General features: G+C 42.7%; 1 long non-coding RNA gene and 1 other non-coding gene across 4 annotated transcripts; one reads left to right on the top strand and one right to left on the bottom strand.

Annotated features, from left to right (window-relative positions):
* Positions 1 to 3,190: 3,190 nt before the first annotated feature.
* Positions 3,191 to 3,301, top strand: trnal-caa. Its single transcript has 2 exons — positions 3,191 to 3,228; positions 3,256 to 3,301. It is a non-coding gene; the product is annotated as a tRNA-Leu (tRNA).
* A 545-nt stretch (positions 3,302 to 3,846) lies between these two features.
* On the bottom strand, positions 3,847 to 4,936 carry LOC124383018. Of its 3 annotated transcripts, none has more exons than XR_006925180.1 (3): positions 4,872 to 4,936; positions 4,675 to 4,748; positions 3,847 to 4,141 (listed from the first exon to the last, which is right to left on the bottom strand). It is a non-coding gene; the product is annotated as an uncharacterized LOC124383018 (long non-coding RNA). The 3 variants fall into 3 exon arrangements; XR_006925178.1 differs by having other exon boundaries at positions 4,660 to 4,748; positions 4,872 to 4,928; XR_006925179.1 differs by lacking the exon at positions 3,847 to 4,141 and adding an exon at positions 4,484 to 4,600 and having other exon boundaries at positions 4,872 to 4,928.
* Between the last annotated feature and the right edge of the window lie 2,310 nt (positions 4,937 to 7,246).

Raw genomic sequence — 7,246 nt, 5'->3', positions numbered from 1 at the left:
AAAGTGTGTGATCTTCTTGTTGTTTTTCAGATTCTGTGAATGATCACCTCCAAACCTTCACCACCACCTAAAGATAAAAAATATCACAAAAATATAATTAATTTAATATATTTTATCATATATAAAAACAAAAAAATAAAAATACTCCCCATTCTACTGGATCCACTGCAGAGAGTTTACTTGGTCGCACCTAAAACTTCAGATCCCAGGTGCTGCACAGGTTAAGACTCAGACACACACAGACACACAGACAGGACGAAGCCTCTTCTGCAGCTGCCTCACAAAAAACCCTGCAAACAGTTCACTGAATCACTGTGTTCTGTTGAAACGAAGAGAAACTTGTCTGGCTCAGATGGTGTCCAGCATGTGTGGAGACGCCCTGGTGAGAAGAATCAAGAAAATTGTGTCTTGCCTACAATCAAGCATGGTGCTGGTACCATCATGGTCTGGTGTTGCATGAGTGCTGCTTATACTGGGGAGCTGTTCTTCATTGAGGGAAACATGGATTCTAACATGTACTGTGACACTTTGAAGGAGAACATGATGCCCTCCTTCAGAAACTGGCCCCCAGTTTTCGAACATTAAAACAACCCAAAACACACCACCAGGATGACAACTGCCTTGCTGAGGAAGTGATGAAGTGGACAAGTATGTTTTCAGACCTGAACCTTATTGAGCACCTGTGGGGCATCCTAAAACGGAAAGTGGAGAAGCACCATGTGTCTAACATCCAGCAGCTCTGTGATGTCATTATGGAGGAGTGGAGGAGGATCCCTGCAACAACCTGTGCAGCTCTGGTGAATTCGAGGCCCAGGAGGATTAAGTCTGTGTGAGATAACAATAGTGATCACACAGAATATTTACACTTTGGACACAGTTTTGACACGTTCAGTTAGGGGTGTACTCACTTTTGATACCAGATATTTTGACAGATTGAAGATTGAAGCCTTTTATACTTTTGAAGACGTTTGCGGAAGTATTTCTTCCCGTGATGCATAAATTAACCAGTTAAAATAAATATAAAAAATTAAAAGAAGTAAACATGAAAAATTACAGTATTGTGATCAAAATGATGCTTTAACACTACAATGTACAATATAATATATAATATAATCATATTAAGTGAGTGAACTTTTTGTGTGTTACAATATATAATATAATGTATAATTTAATGTTACAGCATATTTGTTTTATATTCTGTCTCTCTGTTAAAATAAATCTACTATAAAAATTTTAGACTGTTCATTTCTTTGTAAGAGGGTAAATTTATAAAATGAGCAGGGGATTGAATAATTATTTCCCCCACTGTAGATATGAAGCTGTAGAAGTTGGAGAGCAGTTCTTACACTTACACTTTGTCCAACATCAAGTGTGCCAGATCACAAACATCATTTATTTCTAATTCCTTCACATTTAATTTAAAACTGTTCCATTTTTAAGTGTTTACAGTTGAGATCATGCCCACATCCAGTTAATATTACAGATACAAATGTGAATATTTGGACATTGAATAGATCAAATAAAATAAAATTTTTGTCATTTCAGAAGTGGGATTTAAACCCACACGTATATTAGGAGACTAGAATCCTCCTTAAACCATGGAAAAGGTCTGAATATTTTTGACTAAAAGGTCTTAAAAAAATACGTAAACACACGTTTTTAATGTGAAATCTTACTTCACTTTATTTAAATGCAGGTTCTGAGGTCAAGTACAGCAGATGCTGAATGGTCCATATTCCTCAATGAGAGAGTCGCTGCACCTCAACAAGCAGCACAAGACAGAATACAGGGACAACCGGTGTCTCTGACTGTCTTCTAAATTAAAGAGTGATCAATTGAAAAACCGAAATGGGGCTCATCCTTGCAGAAGTGTGTGTTTGTGTGTGTGTGTGTAAGAGTATCTCAGGCAGTTGCAACAAATCGGACAACATTATCAGGATAGACGAGATACCATCAAGGTAGATACATTCCTCTACATGTAGATGTACACACATGAAGCTTCTCTGTTTATCAGCATTCTGTTACACAGAAACGAGTCATGATTGAGATCAAACTGCAAGATGAAGGACAGCAGGCTGAAGGACACAAAGAACCATCAGAAATGGATGAACAATTTCACTGACAATGAAGCTATAGGAACAGATAAACAACCCTATAATATATTAGTGTTTTATATGTTGATCTAAAGAACTTAAAAAAAAAAGTAGTTTCTTAATTACATACCACTTGGAATTCACCTTAATATGGTTGACACTTTTCTAAATGTATTACAATAGCAAATAATTGATTGTAGATGTAGAAGATGCCCCTCTACCTCAATTTCTTGCCTCCTGCTTTCTGGAAAATCTTTTCTTTTTCTTGTATGCATATATTTCCATCCATCCATCCAACCAACTGCGTCCCTGGGTGGGCTCGAACCACCAACCTTTTGGTTAACAGCCGAAAGCCCTGACCGATTGCATCAAAAGTCTGTTAAGGGGTGGGAAGAAGGAAAAAAAGAGGAAATGGGAAAAGAGAAGAAACAATTTAGAAAAATAAAAGAAAAAAGAAAGAAAAGGGAAAATAAAACCAACCTTCCACATTTCTTATAGTTTTGGGCAGACTGATGTTCATGTTTAACTAAAAATTGGCTTTTTATGTACTGTATAGAGAGTAAAGAAGAGCGAGAACTTTACCTCTCGACAAGCTGTGAGCAAAATGAGTGAACTTTTCACCACGTGATTATCAGCTAATGTTTTGTTTACTACAGTTGCTAGAATACACACAAAAAAAACTTCCAGCATGAGCCCATTGTGTATGTGAACTGACCAGTCAATGCAGGGTTTGCTTAAAGCAATAGCTAATCATCAGAGGTGGCAAAAGTACACACATCCTTCACTTAAGTAGAAGTACAGGTACTCATGTTTTAAAAAACGTTTGTAAAGGTTAAAGTACTGACTACACTTTTTTACTCAAGTTAAAGTAAAGAAGTTTGGGCTCTGACATTTGGTATTAAGTAAAAAGTAGCCGTTACCACTACATGTTTTAGTGTCACGCAGGCATATAGGCATTCAGATCTAAAATCAGATAAGACCAACATAGATGGATGGGAAACACACAAATAGAAGAATAGATAAGACAAACAAGTAGACAGAAATTTGTAAAAATAGTTTTATCAGCCACTAAGAGGATAAGAAACACATGTTTGTATATCAGGATGGCCGAGTGGTCTAAGGCGCCAGACTCAAGGTTCAATACCTTCCAGGAAACTGAGTGTTCTGGTCTCCACATGGAGGCATGGGTTGAAATCCCACTTCTGACAGTGACTTTATTTTCATTAGAAATCAAAGCAATAATAAAATAATTATTCCCGTTGTCTTCCAAACACAGACATAAGCCCTATTCAGACGGGACTAGTTTTCCAAACGATGTTTGAGTTAGAATTTTTTTCAGCCAACGTCTGTCATTTCATGTATGGATTCGGACGGGACTTGCACAAGACCACATGTCCATGATGAGTGGATTGCGTATGGTCATATGACCGTTCAATAGTAAAATGGCGGTGAAAAAGAAAGTTACGCAACACTGAAGTCGGGAGGAAACATTGGCTTTAATTTCTGTTTGGAGCGAACCTACGTTTCAGTTTCAGTTTGAAAATTGTATACACAACCACAAGGTTTGGGAGGCAGTTTGTAAAAAAGTTTGTGAGGTTTGTCCATCCATATAAAATACCTTTGTGTGGCATGACACACCGAGGGCTGACGAAAGGAAATGTAGCGACTACGCCACCCTGGCACTTGGCCAGGGAAAATAACTTGCACTTAGGCAACACAGGTTCGTATATAAAGAATCAGCGGAAGACGTGGGTAAAATTAGTATGGATTTTTATTAATGATAAAAGTATCTGATGCACCTAATGGAAAACCAAAAACAGGAATTACTCAACCATAACACAGATAACTTCAATAATCAGACACCTTTATAGATGTGGATGCAGGAGCCAAGGCGTAACAACGGGGATCAAGGGCACTAATCGGCCTCCACAGCACCACACAACTTTTGGTTGCACCTGTGTAGACACTCACACACACCACGGCACACAACACAGCACTCATGAAGCAATACCACCACCACAATCCGCCCCGCCTTCGGCACTCGGCTCCTGTAACCACAAACGGATGGAGTTACACATAAGAAGGGTCAAAAGGCCACTGATGGGATACTGTGCAGGTCACAAACATATGGATAGTGTGCACAAGTAACACACAGGAGGTGAGGGCACCTTTAGCTCTTTGCTGTGCCTTTCACCCCCTATATACATAAACTTAAAAAGGGACAAGACCAAAAGGGAAAAGAGGGATAGTAATCCGTCTTCGGTAAACAAAATAACTCAAGATACAAAATGTAAAAATAATACCAACAAAATAGTTCAAGAAACATTAAACGAAAACAAAACCAAAAAAAAACAACCAATAAGCTTCAGATACACACACACACACACACACACACACACACACACACACACACACACACACACACACACACACACACTAAATTATAAGCAAAGCAACAGCGCCTCCTGGGCGATAATTCCACGTTAGTCACCCATAGAAGCGCAAATCTGTAATAAAATTAAAATAGAACGTTAACAACTCACCATACCTGCAAAATGTTTATTACCTTTAAAACACATACCATTGGGATGAGTGATCCGGAAACACAGGTTACTATAAGGGTAAGCCCGAAAGCTGCAGGCTCGTTCTGTAGATCTGAGATTATAGTGCACAGGGGGCACAAGAACCGCCGATGAGACAACACGATCTATAATCAATTTAACAAGTTAATACAACCCACTATTTGGAAATGTAGCACGGTTAGACCTTAAAACATACCGTGTGTGGGGTCTTCCCAGAAATCGCGTACACAGCACTTCTGTGCACCCGTAGGCTTACTCGATTTAATAGATCTACCACACATGGTACAACGTGTAAAGGCAGGCACTGTCTGTATTATTAACACCGCTCTCTCTCCGGCTCACCTCGGACTATACGCTAACACAGACGCATAGGAATTACATACGCAGTCTTCCACAAGAAATAAAAGCATTATAGCCGTTTCACTTACCTGCCGCGAGGAAACACGCCAACCCAACACCAGCCGCAAGGTTTACCCAAACAGACAGCTCTGACTGGCGACTCGTGATGATGCAGACAGGGGCGTAGCACCCGTGACAACAAAATGCTCCCCAGCCAAATTTATACATCCCCCTTGCCCAATGATAGGACAATCAATGAGCACATCAACCGACTAATCTGGAAGCAGGAAGGGACTCGCCAATCCTATCACAATCTCCCCCCCGCTTCTGCATCGTCGCCCCGACAATGAGCACCCCTTAATCCCAGGGCCTAAACATTACTGAAATGGCCCTAGATGCTCCATCCGTCGTATCAACCCCCCCCACAGATCGTGGAAGGTGGTGGACATTAGAATGCTGGCCAGCTGTAGTTCGACTACTTTGTCACACGATCTCATCATACAAACCCTCTGGCCTTGGAATTAGCTCATCCCCAATGGGCTGACCCAATTTAGGTGGGGCCACCACCACCTCATCACTAGGAGGGTCTACACCGCCCAAGTCTACTGGGACACTAACCTCCTCTGTCACTGGGGGCCCAGATACTACAACCCATAAATCTCCCAGTTCAGACTCCTCAGGTGCCTGCTCATCCGGAGCCAATATGGCCTCGGGGTCCTGAGCAGGTACATCGCCCGAATCTTGCTGAATTCTCATTTTCAATAAGGAGCGATGTACTTGCCTTACCTTATCTAAATCATCCACAGGGGCAATAGAGTACACCGAGCCTCCTTTTGTAGGGGATCTCACAACTTGGTACACCACTGGGCTCCGCAGATCTCGGATTTTTGACCGACCTCTCACGCCAAAATCGTGGAGATAAACCAGTTGACCCTCCACCAGTGGTGCATCTCGCACTTGTGAGTCATGCCGTGCCTTGCGGCGTTCCGCAACAACTCTTAAGTGTTCACATGCCCCCTCGAAAGCCACCTGCAACTGGGATTGATGCACTACAACCCACTCATGCACTTTTCCCACAGCAGTCTCCTCTACCTTACCTAACAAAAAGTCAACGGGTAACCGAGGTTCTTGGCCAAACATCAAGTAGTATGGTGACTCACCAGTGGATTGATAGGGGGGTAGTGTTATAACTAAACAGGACCTGCGGGAGACATGCAGCCCAATCCGCTTACTCGATGGAGGCAATGCGCAAAAGGTTATGCAAAGTCCTGTTAAACCTTTCACACTGACCATTCCCTGCAGGATGGTAGGGGGTTGTTCGCGACTTCTCCACCCCATACAACCCACAGAGCTGTTGTATTAATAAAGACTCAAAATTGCGGCCCTGGTCAGAATGTATACGACCAGGGACCCCAAACTTACAGAACCACTCCACCACTAACACTTGGGCCACTGTCTCTGCCCGCTGATCCCGTGTAGGAACCGCCAGGGTATATTTGGTGAATACATCTGTGATCACCAGCACATTCTCCAAACCTGAACTGGTTGGCTCCAACACGGTAAAATCCACAGCCAAGATCTCATTGGGCCTAGAAGCCAACAAGTGCCCCATAAAACTAGAGGCCACTGGCTGTACCCCCTTGGCGGATTGACAACGGTCACATTCCTTAAACCATCTGGCCACCGTACCGGACATACCAGGCCAGTAGCATCGCTGCCGGACCAACTCGGTCGTGCTCAATGCCCTGGTGTCCATGCTCCTGGTGTAACCCCCTCAAGACCTCAGCTCTTAACACAGACGGCAAAAGAACTTGAAGGATTTCCTCTCTCCCATCGGGACGGAAAACCCGACGATGAAGAACTCCTCCTCGTTCCACCAGTCGATCCCACTGGCGGAGCAAAATGAGACTATTCTTAGACAGTACTTTCCGTTCGTCTGGACCTGGAAAGTTTTTACTGCGCCAGAGACGCCCCACACCCCCAATGTCTGGGTCAACGTCCTGCAGTGCCCTGAGGTCAGCAGCGGAATAGCTCGGGAAGACCTTAAGGGCCGCTTGAGTTGCCTGATGCATAGGCTCTATTCCTACAGCTTGTTGTATTGATGCAGGAAGCACAGTAACTGGTACGAACTGCCCTACTTCCCCACTATCGATTGGGAACTGCCTTGAAAGGGCATCGGCATTACCATTACTTTTACCCGGCCTGTACCGAATTTCAAAATCAAAAACAGCA

The sequence above is a fragment of the Silurus meridionalis genome, chromosome 3, assembly GCF_014805685.1.
Source record: "Silurus meridionalis isolate SWU-2019-XX chromosome 3, ASM1480568v1, whole genome shotgun sequence".
In the NCBI taxonomy this organism is placed as follows: domain Eukaryota; kingdom Metazoa; phylum Chordata; class Actinopteri; order Siluriformes; family Siluridae; genus Silurus; species Silurus meridionalis.
The sequence above is the reverse complement of the archived record's forward strand: the minus strand, read 5'-3'. Positions and strand labels throughout refer to the sequence as shown.